The 21391-nt window shown below is 46.3% G+C and overlaps 1 protein-coding gene and 1 long non-coding RNA gene across 12 annotated transcripts in view; one reads left to right on the forward strand and one right to left on the reverse strand.

Annotated features, from left to right (window-relative positions):
* Nucleotides 1-21391, reverse strand: part of EHBP1 (EH domain binding protein 1) — a 643275-nt gene that overhangs the window by 247321 nt on the left and 374563 nt on the right. The gene's annotated exons all lie outside the window — the stretch shown is intronic.
* LOC134910439 (uncharacterized) lies at nucleotides 16031-21350 on the forward strand. 2 transcript variants are annotated; one of them, XR_010176197.1, is made up of 3 exons: nucleotides 16031-16306; nucleotides 18297-18524; nucleotides 20456-21350. It is a non-coding gene; the product is annotated as an uncharacterized LOC134910439 (long non-coding RNA). The 2 variants fall into 2 exon arrangements; XR_010176196.1 differs by lacking the exon at nucleotides 16031-16306 and having other exon boundaries at nucleotides 16875-18524.

Here is a 21391-nt window from a genome sequence, read left to right on the forward strand (position 1 = left end):
ATCACTGATTCGATACGCACTCATTCAAACTCTTGGAATAGAAAGCTATTGGCCTTCAGTACTTGTAGCCTCCATGATGTCAGGTAAAATGATATTTGGGGGTGAGCTACAGATATTTATTCCCCCACAGTCCATCAGCTGTAAACAGAAATGGAGGAAAGGTTTTAGGATCATACTATAAAATAAGGGGTGGTCTTCTGGTTTGCCGGCGGTCGGGCTCCCAGCGCTCAGTATACCGGCGCCGGGAGCCCGACAGCCGGCATACCGACACTTATTTTCCCTCGTGGGGGTCCACGACCCCCATAGAGGGAGAATAAAATAGTGTGGCGCGCGTAGCGCGCCACCGTGCCCGTAGCGTGGCGAGCGCAGCGAGCCCGCAAGGGGCTCATTTGCGCTCGCCAAGCTGTCGGTAAGCCGGCGGTCGGGCTCCCGGCGCCGGGATGCTGGTCGCCGGGAGCCCGACCGCCGGCCAGCCGTAGTGAACCCAAAATAAGATATCTAAACAATGATTTAGAAGAAATAACTTTTTATAAATAATCCTACACTGTTTATTTTTAATATTTGTTGTTAAAAATGGCAGTGGCTTTTTATAAGCAATATGTTTTGCCAAGAATAAAGTGAATAGATGTTAATAAACTATTGATTCAAACCCTAAAATGGATACCTAGCTCTTATCTGAAGCTCTCTTCCTAAACATTTATTTTATGTTGACTATATTTGTTTTACTGTCTGCTGTCCAATTAGTTTTACCTATATAACTGACTTAACAATTACCGTCACATTCAGGTGTGTGTACTATGGGAACTGTGGACAGGGGAATAATTAATGTTATGTCATCCCATGCAGCTGATATGGGGCCTGGCAATGTTCTTCTATCCACTTGTGGAGATTCCTGCTCTGCTCTGGGGTTCATGTTTGGGCGTCACAGATGTACAATGGCCATTGCTTGGGTTTTCAGTTGCATGGTAATAGAACAGAAAGTCCAAATGAGTTCCCGTGCCTGCTCACAAGAGCACAGGGTAGTTTCTGTGTCTGCTGCCAGGAGCAGAGGTAGATCCCGTGCCTGCTCACAAGAGCACAGGGTAGATCCCGTGCCTGCTCACAAGAGCACAGGGTAGATCCCGTGCCTGCTCACAAGAGCACAGGGTAGATCCCGTGCCTGCTCACAAGAGCACAGGGTAGATCCCGTGCCTGCTCACAAGAGCACAGGGTAGATCCCGTGCCTGCTCACAAGAGCACAGGGTAGATCCCGTGCCTGCTCACAAGAGCACAAGGTAGTTCCTGTGCCTGCTCACAAGAACATAGGGGAGTTCCTGTGCCTGTTCACAAGAGCACAGGGTAGATCCCGTGCCTGCTCACAAGAGCACAAGGTAGTTCCTGTGCCTGCTCACAAGAACATAGGGAAGTTCCTGTGCCTGTTCACAAGAACATAGGGGAGTTCCTGTGCCTGCTCACAAGAACATAGGGGAGTTCCTGTGCCTGTTCACAAGAGCAGAGAGTAGAGTTCTTAAAGAGATCCCAATGCAAAGATGGAGGATTTCTTCTACACAATTATGCCATGGATGCTGACAGAAGAGCACGTTCTTGTGATAAATGTTACAGAGCCAACATACTGCCATGGCTACAATAACAGCAGGCACAGAAGTTTCATACCCCAAAAACAAAGAAAAACAGTAAGACATTTTTAGTATACAAACAGTCTAAATTGAATTTGTTCTCACAGAAGATGGCTATATAATTAATGAGCAAAAAAAAACACTCTTAGTGCAGCGCCTAACGATAGTATAGATAAAATAATAAACTGCTGAGACACTGCGCTTGCCTTGACCACTATGTGAAGAATGGAGAGAGTAGACTGAAACAACAAGAGAGGCTGCGCTGTGTGTCAGTAGTTAAGTACAAAAAGAGCAAACGTGTACTATAAAGGTATTAAATTTGTTAAAAATGACATGTGGTTAATAAAACAAACTTAAAATAAAAGCACACCTGTATCTGTCTCAAAGGTATATGGAGTAGTGATAACTGGTATATGGTATATGGCAATAAAGGTCCAATATAAAGTTCAGAAAAAAGAAACTCAATGCGGTGCAGTCCCAGAGAAATGGTTACCTCGTATATGTCACCCGGCAGATGGTGATGTGTGTGTATAGTACCTCTCCGATTGGGCTGGTATAAATTTCGGCCGAGCGTCCCCGGCCAAAACAATCCTGCTTTGCCCAAATTGTTGCACAGCGGAGGGACGATATCTAGTAGACAGCCTGTCAGTAGTCACTCGTCGCGGTGAGGAGATGGTATAAGCTTGCGGCTGGATGGAAGCAAAGTCCAGTAATGCTCACCAGTTGCAGTGGTGAGATGGACGGCAGCCTGTACGGTGACGAGCCGGTAATAGGCTGAAATTGGAAACCAAGGAGGGTTTGCACGGCAGTGTAACACCTTGGACCAGGTGTGCTAGTTTGGAGGCGGAGTCCTGACGCGTTTCGTCACGATCACGTGACTTTTTCAAAGGTATGATCCTGCCTCCACATTTACCAGTATTTAAAGCCTGAGCTACTGATGACATACAGATGTCAGTGATTAACAATTAAGGCAACTGCCCTATGTAACACATTACATACACGTTCGCTCTCAAAATAACACAGTTTAAAAAACACATTGTTATAGAAAACAATCGAAGCATATGGCAGAATTGACCCGTGAACAGAAACAATATGAATCCACAGATTAAACCTCTGCATAGGGATTGCAATGTTGTGCAGAAGGTTTTCTAATGGACAATTACTACAATGAGAAGCAGGAGCTAATTAGCCATCACCTGTGATGACATTTATACATAGTTTACTTATTTGATGTTGACAATCTACTATAGTTCTGAGCAGAGGACATATATTATCTAATAGAATAGGATAGAATAAAATAAAGCAGACGATGAAACATAGTTTCAAAAATAATAATAATAAATCAAGAGTAAAAATAAATAAAAAGATAAAGAATAAATGAATAAATGATTAAACTGTATCCATCTGACCATCATGGATTCGAACTGGGGTCTGTGGAGGGATGCTATTCAGTGATCTAACTCAGTGTGCCACTGGCCCTGCTGTGTGTGGAAGAGATTCAGACCTGTATTTGTAAGCTGACAGACACTCGGAAGTACATGTAGAACTTGATATTTAATATTATCTCCATAGCTAAAATAAAATAAATATAGGAAAAAAGAAGAAAGAGAGACACAAAAAGTGGTCAAAGTAAAACAAACGTCAGGATGAAGGTCATGAGTAACCTATATTCTTGTTAGCTCATAACGTCATGAGTCCTTATGTCGCTCGTGTATAAACGTGAGGAATAAAATAAATTTATTCTCTATTGACTGCGCACTGGTGACTGCCATGAGTTCGTATCCCACGTCCAACTGAGGCACCAAATAGTGTCTCAACCCGACGTGCCACTGACCTCACTACAACACACCATAGCTGCAAGAAGACTATTCATTATGGGTTATCTTAAAATTTCACAAAAAAAACTTAGAAAAAATATAGTACCCATCTATAACCTTCATTAATAGAGATTGTGTAAAGGGTTTAAAGCAGAAAGAAACTGGGTACCCGAAACATCTATAGCATGATTTTTTTGATTAATAAATATTGACTTTTCTCATCCTAGGTCGAATTCAATGCATTCATTAAGGCCCTCCGGCATTAGGGTCCTCAACTTGTGGATCCAGTAGTTCTCCCTCAGGCATAACTTTCTATATCTATCTCCTTCACGTGCTGTCGGTGGTATTGTCTCAATACCAATTAATTTTATATCTTCTGGATTTTTTTGGTGTTTGTCTGAAAAATGTCTAGAGACGCTATGGAACACAAAACCTTTTTGAATATTGCGTCTGTGTTCAAGAAACCTAGTTCTTAATTTTCGTGTCGTCCTACCCACATAGATAAGACCACAATTGCAGCTCAATAGATATATCACAAAAGAACTGTTACAATTGATATGTGAGCGGATCTCTACCTTAAGGGAGTTAGGAGTATTGAAAACTTTAACATTGTTTAAAATATATGAGCAGGTGATACATTGCTTGGCTCCACATCTGAAACATCCTACAATTTTGGGGAGCCATTGAGCCATATTAGAGGAGTTGATATTCGCCTCTGTTTTTCTTTTGTCTATAAAAAGACTAGGTGCAAGAAGATGTTGTAGATTGTTAGACTTTTTGAAAATAACAGACGGTTTATCTTTCAACTCTGTTTTTAAAATCTGATCTGTCAAAAGTATAGTATAATTATTATTAATGATATTCTTGACCTTGTATGAAGAGCTATTAAATTGTGTTAGAAAGTGTGGTTGATCTGAATCAAACTTGCAGTGATGTGCTTTATGTACCAATAAATCCTTCCTGTCTATAGAGTCTGCCCTATCTCTGGCTGATTTAATCAGGGATTCAGGATATCCTCGGTTCTTAAATGCAGTTGATAACTCATCTGCTTGTGAATGATAATCTGTTAAACTGCTGCAATTACGTTTAATACGTCTTAATTGTCCAAATGGAATATTGTTTAACCATGGTTTGTGGTGGGAACTTTTGTAATGTAAAAAATTCAGAGTGTCAACCTCTTTACGAAAAGTTTTGGTAGTAATTCTACCATCCACTATATTGAGTGAGATATCAAGGAAAGAGATGGATGTATTACTAGACTCACCAGTAAAACATAAATTAAAATCATTCGAATTTAATTGTGTGATCAACTCAGAAGAAAGAGAGATATCACCATCAAAAACAAAAAACATGTCATCTATGTAACGGCCATAGTAGACGAGGTCCGCGCCAAAGCTCCGCCCCCACACATGGCAGTCCTCAAAGGCACCCATGTATAAGTTAGCGAAGCTCGGCGCGAACCTCGTCCCCATGGCCGTCCCAAGTGTTTGTAAATAATACTTCCTGTCAAACACAAAAAAATTGTGTGACAAGATGAAAAAAATGGAGTCCACTAGAAATTTTTGTAACTCAGGTTCTACATAATTGCTCTTTGAAAGGTGATCTGCTATAACGGATAAACCCTTCTGATGTGGAATATTGGAGTATAGTGCCTGTACATCACAGGTCACAAAGAAAAAAGAGCTTTGCCATTTGATCTTAGAAATGGCATTGAGAAACATAGTTGTGTCTTTTATATGTGAACGTAATGACGATGCAAGTGGCTGTAAAAAGAAATCAACAAATTGTGACAAATTAGAAGTGAGGGACCCAACACCAGAAATAATGGGACGACCAGGGGGTGCAGTGAGAGATTTGTGGATTTTAGGTAAATGATAATATGTGGGGGTGATGGGATGTGATGGAATGAGGAACCTATATTCCTCTTTAGTGATAATATCTTTATCCAGTGCTTCCTTGACTAAAATGGTCAAAGATCTGTGAAAATTCTGAGAGGGGTTATTGAGTAATTTGGTGTATGTATTACTGTCATTAAGTTGTCTGGAAGCCTCCAATAGATAATCATCTGTGTTTTGTATGACAATGGCCCCTCCCTTGTCAGCCGGCTTGATAACAAGGGAGGGGTCATTGACCAGTTTTTGTAAAGCAAGTCTCTCTTGGACCGTGAGATTTTGTCTAAATTTAAATCTCCTATGTTCCCTCTGACAGAGAGTATTCAGATCATCCAAAGTTTTCTTATAAAAAATTTCTATGGGTGGGCTTCTATAATGCAAAGGAAAAAATTGTGATTTGTTCTTGAATTTAGAGAGACGTTCATTCTTATGGTCTAAACTATAAATGGGAACAGTGGAATCAGAAGGAGGATTTTCCCAGAGGAGGGATTCTAATGTCTCTATACTGGTCCTATCATGATCATCCAGTACAATAGGGAATCCATCTATTTTACGTTGTGCTAATCTTTTGGTAGCAAAATATCTCTTTCGTGTTAATGTGCGAATGTAAGTGTTTAGTTCAATGAACAGGGTGAAAAAAGAGGGGGGTTTGGAAGGCGCAAATTTTAGACCTTTGGCTAAAAGACGTATTTCTGAGTCTCCAATAGTAGCAGAGGATAAATTATAAATGTTATCAGTGCTTATGTTCTCAAATCTCTCTTTTTTTCTTTGTAACCTACGGCCTCCTCTGCATCCTCTGTGTTTTCTTCTCTGGCCCTCTTTGGTGATTCGTGTCTTAGGACTTCGTATCGATTGGACATGTGGTCTATTGGTCTGTATTTGTGGACCCTCTGATCCTTCTCTAAAAAATTGTTAGCATAAGTGCCTGTAAACCCAGGTTTGGTGGGGGAGTTGTGATATGATGCCCCTTTAGGTCTCACTGCTGCATCGGTAGACGTGACTGCTTGTGTAAGATGATGTCCATCAATCTGTTTATGTACATGAGGGGAGTTGAATTCCCTGTCTGAATTTTGTTTCTGATATCTGTTGGCTGATCTGTTATGAAAACTGTTAGCTCTCTTGGATCTCCGATTCGAAATACTCCTAGATCTACCCCTATTGGTCATGTAGCGTTGTTTGTTGTAATTGCGAACTTTGTTTAAACTGTAGTCTTCTATGTCTCTATTGAATTTTCTATTCTTACCATCTATGATCTCTTTCTCATATATCTGTATTTTGTTGTTTAATTTTATATCATTATGTTTGAATTGAGGATGGCCAGAAAAAGAGCTAAGCTTCTTCTTAGTGTCTTCTATCTCTAAAGCTAATGAGGTTACTTTATCTCTACGATAAGTAACTAACAACTCCATTAATGAGAAGGAACAATCATCCAATAGAGAGTCCCATTTATTTTTCAGATTGGGATCATCAACAAAGGATAGAGTTTTGAAGATCCTGAGACCCCTTGGTATCCTCTTGTTTCTTATGTATTTTTGCAAAGTGACCATGTCCCACCAATGGCGGGTTTCTGTTTTCATCTGATCTTCTAATTTGAAGAATAGAGTATTAAATTCTTTTTCATGGTCATTCGTACTAAAAGAGGATCCAGTGGTGTCAGGGTTTTCAATATAGTCTGCTTCATAACATTGTCTCCTTCTGGCGCATTCAGAAACACAGGTCAACTCTGCCATATTGCTTCAACTGACAACACAAGTGTATATATCAATAATTAGAATCAACAAAGAATCAATGAAGAAAGGCTGCTGCACAAACAACAAATATATCCAAACAAAAAAAACACTCTTAGTGCAGCGCCTAACGATAGTATAGATAAAATAATAAACTGCTGAGACACTGCGCTTGCCTTGACCACTATGTGAAGAATGGAGAGAGTAGACTGAAACAACAAGAGAGGCTGCGCTGTGTGTCAGTAGTTAAGTACAAAAAGAGCAAACGTGTACTATAAAGGTATTAAATTTGTTAAAAATGACATGTGGTTAATAAAACAAACTTAAAATAAAAGCACACCTGTATCTGTCTCAAAGGTATATGGAGTAGTGATAACTGGTATATGGTATATGGCAATAAAGGTCCAATATAAAGTTCAGAAAAAAGAAACTCAATGCGGTGCAGTCCCAGAGAAATGGTTACCTCGTATATGTCACCCGGCAGATGGTGATGTGTGTGTATAGTACCTCTCCGATTGGGCTGGTATAAATTTCGGCCGAGCATCCCCGGCCAAAACAATCCTGCTTTGCCCAAATTGTTGCAAGGTAGTTCCTGTGCCTGCTCACAAGAACATAGGGAAGTTCCTGTGCCTGTTCACAAGAACATAGGGGAGTTCCTGTGCCTGCTCACAAGAACATAGGGGAGTTCCTGTGCCTGTTCACAAGAGCAGAGAGTAGAGTTCTTAAAGAGATCCCAATGCAAAGATGGAGGATTTCTTCTACACAATTATGCCATGGATGCTGACAGAAGAGCACGTTCTTGTGATAAATGTTACAGAGCCAACATACTGCCATGGCTACAATAACAGCAGGCACAGAAGTTTCATACCCCAAAAACAAAGAAAAACAGTAAGACATTTTTAGTATACAAACAGTCTAAATTGAATTTGTTCTCACAGAAGATGGCTATATAATTAATGAGCAGTCTTTTCCCACTTGTCTATGCCTAAGACACTAGTATTCTTCCCTGTGCATTAATATGAGCCAAGGGCACAAGGGTTATCAGGAAAGAACATTGTAGAGCAGGAAAGAAATCTGCAGGAAGCAAGTCACATACTCCATGTTGCTGTCATGCTTGACTCTGCAGAGTGATGACAGGGCATACAACTGCACAATAACGGAGACTAATTACATTTTAGAAATCAGGAATGGTATACCACTAGTGAAAGGATGTAAGCTAAGACAGCAATAGTCAGATTGTGTTTCCTCTCGATTTACTCCCAATCCACTGCACCGGAATGACTGCTGCAAGCCTTTGCTTCCCCACAATGGCTGGCAGAGTTGTAGCACTTGAATCACATTAAATAAGTCAAACTTCTCAGCACGAGGCACACACAATATTTGTCAGGAGTCACCAGTACGGTTTTAAAAAACAGCTTAAACGGACTATATTTTAGCACCCCGAAGGTAAAACAAAACCCCAGTTAATGTAAAACTTTGGCATCTTTGCAACATATGGAGCCACAGAGACATTTCCAAGGTTAATGCTGTAAACTATATTTATTCAAAGAGCAATTAAACAATACAAAAAAAAAAAATCAAATCTATCAAAGCATGGGTATCACGGAGATAAATAAGTAAAAACCATTTAGTACTACAAGATATAACCAAATATGTCCAGCTTGCTAACTGTTCCATCCTCTCGGAGAAAGTGGACATGCTTAACGCTGGTAGACGGGTGAACTGCTATAGCCCAGGTGAAGCTTGACAAATTGTGGAAACTTGGGATGAAAAAGAGCAATCAAACCCATCACCCCCAATCGCTTCCCTCCACTACTTTAAGTGGATTACTGCAGAATTTAATAATAAAAAAAGACATTATCAAATAGTTTGATCTGCTTATAAATCACAATGTAACAAAAAAAACAACAACATTTGGCCTTATGTCTATGGGGGTCATTCTGACCTAATCACTCACTGCAGTTCATCGCAGTGCAGCGATCAGGTCAGAACTGCGCATGCGCCGCAGTGCGCTGGCGCATGGTTGACAGCCGGCGGCTGTCATTGCCTATCGATCGCCTCTGCTTGATTGACAGGCAGAGGCGGTCGCTGGGTAGGAGGGGGCGGTTTGGACGCCGTTTTGTGGGTGCGGTCCTGCCAACACAGGCGTGGCTGGACCGTGCGGGGGGTAGGCCACAGCGGCTGCGTGACATCACACGCAGCCACTGCGACCCGGGCAGCGACGAGTAACTCCCGGCATGCGGGGTGGACTAGTCCTGTGTTGGGCGTCCCCCCTGCATGTCAGTGTAAGTGATCGTAGCTGTGCTATATTTAGCACAGCTACAATCAGGTCGGAATGACCCCCTATATACAAAGCAAACCTGGCCATAATATTACCACACACTATGATACTGACATCAATTTTGAGTAACTGACCCTATATTTCAGCACATGACCCCTAAAAGGAACCCAATGGCTGAAGTTCTTGCTAATTGTGCACCAAAAATCTCATTTTTTTCAAAGTGGTCAAAGTCTCGTCTTTCAGTCATAATTATAGGCTGCAAGAGCAGTCCAGCATTTTTATGTATGACCCTGACCGTGCTGGGAAGTTAACTGCTTAATTAACATGAGTCGCACCTGAGGGAAAGCCTTTCCTTCATTATGATTGATGTCCTTCATCTACCCAGGGGTTTCCATTTGTTTTCCATTACCTGCATGTGGTAAGGTCAACCTAAGATCCCTTAGGTGTTGCTCCTCTGCCCATTACATTACTCTATCGATAACATGAGGCGTTATTGAATAAAAACATATTTGTATATACAGTGAAATAAGGCAAAATTTGGTGTCTATTAGATGGCAAACTGTACTAAATTTGTTTATGACCAATAATAGTAATTTTATGTATATAGGGGGTAATTCCAAGTTGATCGCAGCAGGATATTTTTTAGCAGTTGGGCAAAACCATCTGCACTGCAGGGGAGGCAGATATAACATGTGCAGAGAGAGTTAGATTTGGGTGGGGTATTTTGTTTCTGTGCAGGGTAATTACTGGCTGCTTTATTTTTACACTGCAAATTAGATTGCAGATTGAAGACACCACACCCAAATCTATCTATCTCTGCACATGTTACATCTGCCTCCCCTGCAGTGCACATGGTTTTGCCCAACTGCTAAAAAAAATCCTGCTGCGATCAACTTGGAATTACCCCCATAGTGCTCTCTCTCCATATAGGACTCAAGGCAATTACAAATAAAAACTTACAGAATTGTAAACTCTTCATTTTCATAAAAGGAAAATATTTTTGGTGAAACTTTAAAGAGCTTCTCTCGCACCTTCCTCCACTGGGCACAACGTCTTAAATATCTGCAACTTATAGGGGCATATTCAATTAGGGTCGGATCCATTCCGACATGCATTTGTCGGAATGGATCCGACAACCCCTATTCAATCTCATCTCAATTCTACTTTTTCAAGTTGAATTGAGATGACGGACCCAGAGGAGTAGAGGGGATGGGAGCCGCGGGGAGACCAGCGGGGACAGCCGCGGGCAGACGGAGGAGATCAGCGCTACAGTAGCGCTGCAGGAGGATGTCACACAGCCGCCAGACCTCACAGCAGTGTCCACCTGACTACAGCAAGCGTGACCTCACTTGCTGGAACCGGGTGGACGCTGCCATGAACGGCGCGGCAGTGAGACATCCTGCTGCAGCACTGTGCTGTAGCGCTGATCTCCCCTGTATGCCCGCGACTTCCCCCCGTCTTCCCACAGCTCTCCCCCCTCTCCTCCTCTGGGACCCACATCTCAGTCCGACATTTTTTAATGTCGGACTGAGATGGTCGGAAACGGGGCCAAATCCTGTCAAATTTGGCCCCGTTTCACTCAAAAGTACATGAATCGGCAGCTATACCGCCGATTCACGTACTATTCGACAAGTCGAATTCCCAGACTTGTCGAAAACCCCCCAGCAGGGATTGAATAGGTCGAATCACTATTTGACCTTAAAAAGTTGAAAAAACTGCCGTCTTTTCAATAGACGGCAGATTTCGACCCTAATTGAATATACCCCATAGTATTTTGTCTGTCTTATCTTTCCCTTTACAGTAATGCTCGGTATACACTATACAATTATGTGGGTGATCCCCCAGATATTGTCAGATCGCCCAGATAATTGCACTGTGTACGTGCACGACTGATTCGAAAATACTGTATCGATCAATTAGACATGACGGATCGTCCACCATGTTCGTCCAACACAAAAATGTTCACGTTTAAAGTCTGCAACATCAGGCAGTGGGCCCGACTGACATTTCCCCTGGTCCTTCACATGGGAGGAATGGGGGAATGTCTCCTCCCCATGGGAGGAACCCAAATATTCTGTGGCCATACACTGTGACATATCTCACCAGAGCTGGATTAAGAAGGGGGGGGGGGGGGGGGTTACAGGGGGTGTAGTACCCCGAGGCCCTTGGCAAGAGCTGATCTGGCCAAGCTACGGCTGTGGTTGATGCCGTGACCTCCCAGTGTCTGTGCTGCTGAAGTAGGCTGGGATCACTCACAAAATAGAAAGATTTGGGGTTTTTTGCTACGCTGCACTATAGAGTAAAGACTGAGGAGTGGCGTCAGTGGGCAGGGAGCCCGGGAGAGCAGCATCAGCAAACACTGGTGAGTGGCGGCAGCAGCAGCGCCCAAAGCCAGGTCTTAGTGGGGGAGAGAGACATCAGCTTACACTGGTGAGCGGCGGCAGCAGCAGTACCCGGAGCCAGGACTTAGCCGGGAAGAGAGGGACATCAGCTCACACTGGTGAGCGGCAGCAGCAGCACCCGGACACTGGGACTTTGCCTGGCAGAGATAAGAGGCAGCAGCTATGGTACAATATCAGCAGGTCACACTAAGCCATGGGAGTGGAGATCAAAGTCACCACTCCAGGAGACAGCATTATACATCTGTAATGGGCATCATTCTCCCCTTACTGCCTGTCCTTGAAGCCAGGGTGTCCCCTAACAAAAGCCCCCAGCAGGGAGTCCGCCACCTCACCATCACTCTGTACTATTTATATATACCAGTTGCCAGTGTGTCCCCTGCCCCAAGCCCACTGTATATATCATTTACTATACACTCTGTATACAGCATTTACTTGTTAAAAAAAAAAAAAGCGATATCTTTACATTGCACCATGATTCATAGTAAAACATTTACTCCTTGCACAAAGGGACCTACATTGCTCATCCTACCCACCCCTACCCAGCACCAGGGACATACACTACTTACCCTACTACCCCTTGCCCAGGTAAATACAAAGCCCACCCTACCCCTCAGCCCCAGGAACATACACACCCCACCCTACCCCTCAGCCCCAGGAACATACACACCCAACCCTACACCTCGGCTTCAGGGACATGATCTACCCACCCTACACACAAACACACCCAGCCCAGACAAAGACTACTCCACCCCAGCTCCCCATTCCCCACAACATACGCTAGCCACCATAGCCCCGGGGACATTCCCTGCCCCCCACTTTCCTCGGGCACATTTTTTTTCTCTGTGAGGGCTGATGTGTTTTATTTTTTCCTGCAGGCACAAATATCTTTGTTTTTTATCCTATTAGGCCCCCCTTTATCTCACAGTGTATGCCCAAGATATCGGATGGGTGTAAGGCTGTGAGATAAAATGTCTGCCAGGCATTTGATCTGTCTGTGTATGCCCAATATAACCTTTTCTTCTGTCATGGACTTTCTCATCCTATAATTAGCTCATTTCTTTTCTACTCCTACTGTTCTACGTCCTTTTACAAGGGATAAATATATTTAAAATTCATGGGCAGCACGGACGGTGTAATGGTTAGCATTACTGCCTCACAGCACTGAGGTCATGGGTTCAATTCCCACTATATTCTTTACTGTATGGAGTTTGTATATTGTCCCCGTACTTGCGTGGGTTTCCCCCAGGTACTGAGGTTTCCTCCCAATATCCAAAATTACACACAAAAAAAAAAAAAAACGTCCACAGTGCAAACGAACAAAAAAAAAAAATCTAAATGCACAAAATAGGAGTCATCCTGAAAGCTATGTAAACTAGTGTTAGAAGCAATTATACTGCGGTTTCTTTGCAGGTTAGCGTTCATTTGGGTCTGGGACTGAGGGTCGACAGCACAAAGGTCGACATGGACAAAAGGTCGACAGGAACAAGGTCGGCATGGAAAAAGGTCGACATGAGTTTTTTATGTTTTTTTGGTGTCGTTTTCTTCGTAGAGTGACTGGGAACCCCAATTAGTGAACCGCTTCGCTCGCCATGCTTCGGGCATGGTGCCTTCGCTCCGCTACCGCTTCGCTCGGCACACTTTACCGTTCCAATCGTAGTCCACGTGGATCGTTAAGTATGAAAAGGTTAAAAAAAAAGAAAAAAATCGTGAAAAACTCATGTCGACCTTTTTCCATGTCGACCTTGTTCCCGTCGACCTTTTGTCCATGTCGACCTAAGGTGTGTCGACCAATTGGCGTCGACCTAAGGTGTGTCGACCTTTGTGCTGTCGACCTGGAGTCCGGATACCGTTCATTTGCACTAAGAGAACCTATGCCTTAGTGTTTCCAGTAACTTAAACTACACAGGATGTGCATATGTTACTAATGTCCTAAAATGTAAAGCATGAACAGTCTGAATGATGCACTTACCAACAATAGCTAAACAAAGGAATAAACCTGAAATTCAGAATGCATAAGGGTCAAAAACCTACAATTAAATGGTGCGGCAGCACACAAGCTGTGTGTGATTTTACTAAACATCAGCTGTGTGCGATTATTCGCTAATTGTGTAGCAATCGCATCAATCATCGATGTTACTGTTACTGCTGCCATTATAGTGACTTGAACAGTGTGCGTAGATCTATACCTGCCCAGAATTTGCATCGACTTTTCCTGTACTTTAAGGTTGTCTACCTGCAGATATGCGTATGCATCGTCCTGGACCCAGGTACATACTCCCACTACACGCCCCTGTTATTCGCCCAAATTTGTAACCTTGCAGAGACTGCCCACAGACACACCTCCGCCACGCCCTTTTAACATTGTTTAGTTGAGGGGTTGTTTTTATGTGCAAGCCTGCTTAATAATTTAGCGGAGGCAATTATTGCCCTATTCTGTGCGCAAATATAGCTGCGGACATGCGTCGTGCGAAGTTTGAGCACGCGCAGTGTATCGATTATTAGCAACTGCAAATGTATTTGCGTTCAACCTTGAATTAGGCCCTATAAGCAATCCCGTGGCGTTGTCCGTCACATCTTCAGGTTGGCCCTACATGCTGCTCAATCTGAAGATATAATTTGCGGTGCCATGTAGTGTAATGAAGGACGGCACAAGGGATCGGTCGTTCATTACATTAGCTAGTGTGTACCAGATATATTGCCTGGTACAGAGGCGAGGGTACTAGTGACCTCACCATTAGCAAGACTGCCATTTGTCTAGTGTGTACCCAGCTTGAGACTGCATGTTGCCAATTGCCTGCTTTGGATTCTGTCATTTGCTTAGAGCAAACCAGTCCAAATTGATGCATGTGGATTTCAGGTCTAAAGGCCTGACTGAATTTTCATTTTCTCTGCCTTGCTCTGGTTGGGAAATGTTTTCCACTCATATAATGTTGGACTCCAATTACATTCTTGATGAGATTTGATGATCCTACATGCACTCTATCATACGCTTAGAGCAGTGTGGTCTATGTTGCAGTTCTTGGGCTATAAGTGGCCTTCTAATTTATTTATTTATTTTATAATGGCCCTTACCTTCTAAGACAGCCATTACTGATTGTGAAAATACTAATTTAAATAATAATCAAAAGAACATGCTATGTACACACAGGGCCGGCGACAGGGGGGGGGGTCAAAGGGGACACGTGTACCGGGCCCCAATGATCAGAGGGGCCCCAAGTATATGTCACTTAGGGGGAAATGTATGAAGCAGTGATAGAAGTGGAGAAGTGAGCCTGTGAAGTTGCCCATGGCAACCAATGAGCTGCTCTGTATAATTTTATAGTATGCAAATTATAAATGTTACTTCAATTCTGATTGGTTGCCATGGACAACTTCTGCACTGGCTCACTTCTCCTCTCTTATCACTGCTTCATACATTTACCCCTTAGTGTCCAGCAGGGATGTGAGCAGGGAATCATCATGGAGTTATTGGGGAGAGACAGACCCTGGTATGCGTGGTGGAGGAATAAGAGCAGCAAATTCCTTTGCTCTGAAGGGGCCCCAGCGATATCACTGTACCGGGCCCCAAGATGTCTGTTGGCGGCTCTGTGTACACAACAGAAACTTTTTACTTGCAATGCAGTGACAACATATTTATTTATGCAGAAACCAAAAATGATTAAAGGTGAAACACTTAAGTAAATCACCAACATTCTTTGTGATACCTAAATTTAAAGGGTGAAGATAAAGCCACAATGTTGCTATTAGGGAATGCTAAAACTGTGGCACGGCAGCTGGGATGTGCAGTCCCACAACAGCCGGAGAGCCACACGTTGAGCATTCCTCTTAGTCTATCAAATCCTCACCTGAATACCTGAATGCCTGTACTCCACTCCATGCATGTGCTCTTTAATATTCTTATATTCAATTGGTGTCGAAAACTGCCGTCTGTCGAAAAGACAGCAGTTTTTGACTTTTTAAGGTCGAATCGTGATTCGACCTGTCCAGTACTATTCGACAAGTAGTGGAATTCGACTTGTCGAAAAGCACGTCGATTGGCGGAATAGCTGCCGATCCATGTGCTTGTGTCGAAAACGGGGCCAAAATTGACAGGTTTTGGCCCCCTTTTCGACCATACAGTGATCGCAAAAACGCACTATGGCGCGTATTTTACCCGAGAATTGATGGTGGGGACTCAAAAAGAAAAAAACGCAGGGTCCTTCAGGACGCGCTCTCTGACCAGCAGCGCTGTCCTGCGCTGTCAGTCAGTTTCCGTCTCCACGGCAGCAGAGGGAGGAACTTGGAAGGGGAGGTGACCATGCACAGTGTGTTCTCCCGCCCCGCCTCCCCTCACCGCCTGCTCCGCGCGCATATGATAGGGATCATCCTGCTGTCAGCAGAAAGTGACAGCAGCGGTTTGTGGTGCCTGCTGCGATCGGAAGTCTCAGCTCCGATCTCGCAACAGAGACAGAGGGGGCTGGGGCAGAACTAGCCTCAATGAAGTGCCTGCGGACGGAGGCATTATGCAAGACAGTGAGTCAGCTTGACTCATTATAGTGCACTGGCAGGTGTCTGCAACGCTGAGTGAGGAGGTGAGGCTGTCCGGCCGGAGGAATGTACCTTTCCCCTTCTCCATCCCCCGGCAAGATTGGACGCTTTGTGCTTCCTGGATGGCTGGGATCCACCCCTGGGACCAGCCACCCTATTGAGTATACAGAGCTATTCACTTCTGGCCGAGGAGGGAGGGAGGGAGAGGGGAGGAGGATCTGAGCACTATGCAACTATGCAGCCTGTGTATCGCGGCATGGAGGATTTAGGGGTGGGGGGGGGAGAGAAGCACTAAGCCTGGCCCAGTCAGTCTGCTCTGCCGTGTCTGCCCCTAATACATGCAGTGCATGCTGCGATTAGCGGGTAATTAGGGGGCGGAGCTTAATGCAATGAACTGCCCGCCCCCATCAGAGACCTGTGCCTGAGCTGCTTGAGTTGGTAGTGTATTTCATGCTGCCCCCCCCCCCCCCCCCCCCCTCTCTCACAGACACTCAGGGGGAGATGTACTAAGCCTGAAAAGGGATAAATATCACTGTGATAAAGCACCAGCCAATCGGCTCCTAACTGCCATGTTACAGGCTGTGTTTGAAAAATGACAGTTAGGAGCCGATTGGCTGGTACTTTATCACTGTGATATTTATCACTTTTCAGGCTTAGTACATCTGGCCCTCAATGTCTTGTTCCTCTATATCTAACTTTCTCTGACACTGTCTTGCTCCCCTCTCTCTCATGCACCCCTCCCTCCCTGACACTCTCTCTCATGTGCCTCTCCCTGACACTCTGTCTTGCTCCTCTCTCTCCCTGACACACTGTCTTGCTCCTCTCTCTCCCTGACACTCTCTCATGTGCCTCTCCCTCGTGCCTCTCTGTCTCTCCCTGGCACACTCATGTGCCTCACCCTCTCTCTCCCTGACTCGCTCTCTCATGTGCCTCTCCCTCTCTCTCCTTGACACTGTCTTGCTCCTCTCTCTCCCTGACAATCTCACCTGCCTGTCCCTCTCTCCCTGACACTCTGTCTTGCTCCTCTCTGTCCCTGACGCTCTCTCATGTGCCTCTCCCTTTCTCCCTGACTCTCTCATGTGCCTCTCTCTCTCTCTGACACTTTCTCTCATGCGCCTCCCTCTCCCTGACACTCTGTCTTGCTCCTCTCTCTCCCTGACACTCTCTCATGTGCCTCTCCCTCTCTTCCTGACAAACACTCTCATGCACCTCTCCCCGACACTCTCTCATGCTCCTCTCCATCTCTCTCCCTGACACTCTCTCATGCTCCTCTCCATCTCTCTCCCTGACACTCTCTCATGCTCCTCTCCATCTCTCTCCCTGACACTCTCTCATGCTCCTCTCCATCTCTCTCCCTGACACTCTCTCATGCTCCTCTCCATCTCTCTCCCTGACACTCTCTCATGCTCCTCTCCATCTCTCTCCCTGACACTCTCTCATGCTCCTCTCCATCTCTCTCCCTGACACTCTCTCATGCTCCTCTCCATCTCTCTCCCTGACACTCTCTCATGCTCCTCTCCATCTCTCTCCCTGACACTCTCTCATGCTCCTCTCCATCTCTCTCCCTGACACTCTCTCATGCTCCTCTCCATCTCTCTCCCTGACACTCTCTCATGCTCCTCTCCATCTCTCTCCCTGACATACTCTCTCATGCACCCCTCTCTCTCTCCCTGACACTCTCTCTCTTTCTTACTCCCCTCTCTTTCTCACTCCCTCTCTGACACACTCACTTGCTCCCTTCCCTCTTGCTCCTCCCCGCTCTCTCTGTAACACCCTCCAGTGATCACAAAATACGCGTTATAGCGAATTGACCCAGTTTCAAAAATGAGTGGGTCCTGCAGGACGCGTTGATGCCTGCGTGCTCCGTGTCAGCCAATAAGAATTCACTGATCCGCTCCACTTGTCTGCCCTGATACACCGACAGCGGCCAGCCGCTTCAGAGCGGCCTGATCCCACTGCTTCACAGTAACAACCCAGCTAGTGTACCTCCTGGGCAGCAGAATGTCTTCAGCCTTCACCCTCTTCCTGTAACAGAGACCAGCCGAGCTGTCACGTGCGGAGCCATCTCACGAATCCCGAAAGAAGCATCTGCCGAGCACCGGACATCGCCTCCTAGATACCAGCCGTCACCCCTCCTACAAACCCAGTGCTTCAGCACCCTCTCCTTGGCTGCAGCTCCGCTGACCAGGATGCCATCATTGGCGAGTGCCCACACACAGCCATGGCTACTTCCTCAGCCTTACTTCCCGCACTCGACACCTGGTAAGATGTGTGTAGTACTATAGGGGTGCTGTCATATACGCCTGCGGTCCCCGCTGCCAGCCACACACGTGTGTAGAGGTCGTGTCTCCGGTGCCCCAGCAGCCATCTACCCTTACCCTACCCCCAGTACTTCCTGCCTCTAACCCCCTCCTTGCCCCCCTGCACTGTCCCACCTATCCACTGCCCCCAGTATGTACCCATGCTGTCTCTCTAGCCCCAGCACTTCCTGCACCTAACCCCCTCCCTGCCCCCAGTACTGCCCCAGCTACCCCCTACCCACAGTATCTACCCATGCCCCCTCCCTACCAGTACTTCTGCCCCTAACCCCCCCTTGCTCTCCAGTACTGCCCCAGCTGCTATCTACCCAAACCGCATCCCTACCCCCAGTACTGCCTGTCCCTAACCCCCTCCTTGCCAGCCTGTACCGCCCCAGCTATCTACCCGTGCCTCCTCTATACCCCCAATACTACCAGCCCCTAACCCCATCCATGCCCCCACTACTGCCCCAGCTGCTATCTAGCCATGCCTCTTTCCTACCCCCAATACTTCCTGCCCCTAACTCCCTCCTTGCCCCCCAGTACTGCCACAGCTGCTATCTACAATTAACCCCTAACTACTCCCAGCACTGCCTGCCACTAGCCACCCCAACACTGTTTCAACTGCTGTCTGAACTTACCCTCTCCCTACCCCCAGCGTTGCCTGCCTTTACAGCCTCCCTCTACTCCCAGCTCTACCCCAACTTCTCCCTGCTTCTGCCCCAACTGCTACTTGCTTTTTACCCCTCTATCTTAAATGCCACCTGGCCCCCGCACAGTCCCAACTGCAGCCTTCCCTCACCCCTCAAAGTGTGATGGGACCCAGAATCGGTGGAGTAGGACCCCAATTTTTTATAGTGAGGGGTCCCTAGGACCCACAATTTGTTTCGCTCAGCGCGATCACTGCCATCTCAGTTCGACTTTAAAAAAGTCGAACTGAGATTGGGACTGCAGCGCCGGAGAGGGGGAGAGCCGAGGCAGGGACGAGGTGAGCAGCACTGGAGGACAGCCGCCGCTCACAGCAGCGTCCATCCGGCTCCGGGTGAACGCTGCCGTGAGCGGCGGCTGTGAGAGAGGGGGAGACGGGGGGTGGCGGCTGCGACATGGGACGGAGCGGCGGCTGCGACGGGGGACGGAGCGGCGGCTGCGACGGAAGGCTGAGACAGGAGGGACGGGAAGAGCAGCGTTACAGCAGCGGCTATGTAGTGTAGCGCTGCTCACCCCCATCTGCCGGCAGCTCTCCCAACCCCCACCCCGCATCTCAATTTGACTTTTGTAAAAGTCGAATTGAGATGTCGATTGAATAGGCTAGGTCGGATCCATTCCAACAAATGAATGGCGGAATGGATCCGACTTCAATTGAATATACCCCATAGGCTCCTTAGAAGACTAGATCACTGGTCACTTTTTGTGAGGGCAGCCACAAGGGATGGTGATGGTGGAAGCCTGACTAGAAGGGATGTTTACATACAACCAGGCTTGGACTGGCCCACAGGGGTATAGGGGAAACCACCGGTGGGCCCCACTGCCTGGGGGCCCACATCCTGCTCTAAGGATCAGATTCCAGACTGTGCACTTGAGTTATACATAAGTTACCTTTCACTGGACTATGGTGTATTTTCTACAGTGCATTGCTGTTATAAATCTGGTACATTATCATGCATGCAGCAGCTGAATTTACTGTGTATATTTATGAGGGGGCCCAGACGTTGCACTCTCTAATGGTTAGTCAAACCAATGAGAGGGCAGGCCACACCCCCTCTGCAGACTGGTCACACCCCTAAACATAGGCCCCTACCACTGCATTCCCGCGGTGGGCCCCACATGCCCCAGTCCGACACTGCAAATTACTGAGCTTATTTATTTATTTAGAATTTCTATTTCATCTTTATTTAGCGAGAGAGGCATGAGCACCCACCACTCCCAGAGAGGCATGTGCCCACGCCATCCAGAGCAAGACAGGTGCCCCCCACACCCCAGGCAAGACAAGCACACCCGTACCCCCTGGGCAAGAGAAGCACTCACCTCACCCCAGGAAAGACAAGCACCCTCCACATCCCGAGCAAGACAGGTGCCCCCGAAACCATGGGTAAAACAGGCCACCCCGACACCCTGGGTAAAACAGGCCGCCCCGACACCCTGGGAAAAACAAGCACCCCCACCATCTCCGGCAAGCCAGATGCCCCCACCACTTCGCACAAGGTAGCTACCCCCTCCACCCCGGGTAAGACAGATGCCTACACCACCACGGGCAGCGCAGGTGCCCCTGCCATAGATGCATGCACCAACACCATCACCACCTGAAAGGCATGCTCCACCATCATCAGAGTGGCATGCGCCCCCACCACCACTGGAGAGATATGTGCCTATACAAGCATCAGAGGCAAGAGCCCCACAAACACCGGAGTGGCATGTACCCCCACAAACACCATCAGAGAGGCCTGCAAACCCACCACTGCCTTCAAGACCATGTGCCCCAACCATCAACATCAGCGAGCCATGCACCACCACAAACACCAGAGAGGCATGTGCTCCCACCACCAGAGATGCTTGCTACCTCACCACTACCATTGGAGTTGCCTGACCCTCCACCACCACCATCAGACTGACTTGCAACTCCACCACCACCATCATCAGACTGACTCCACCACCACCATCAGACTGACTTGCTCCATCACCACCACCACCACCACCATCGGAGAGGCATGCACTACCACAAAGAGGTGCTTGCAGACACATAGCGTATTATTTACAAATACAATTTAATTTAAATGTTTGCTGCATAATACTACTACACTCTCTGTTTTCTTTTCTAATTGCTGAATTAATCCT

Source organism: Pseudophryne corroboree, chromosome 4 (assembly GCF_028390025.1).
Source record: "Pseudophryne corroboree isolate aPseCor3 chromosome 4, aPseCor3.hap2, whole genome shotgun sequence".
NCBI lineage: Eukaryota > Metazoa > Chordata > Amphibia > Anura > Myobatrachidae > Pseudophryne > Pseudophryne corroboree.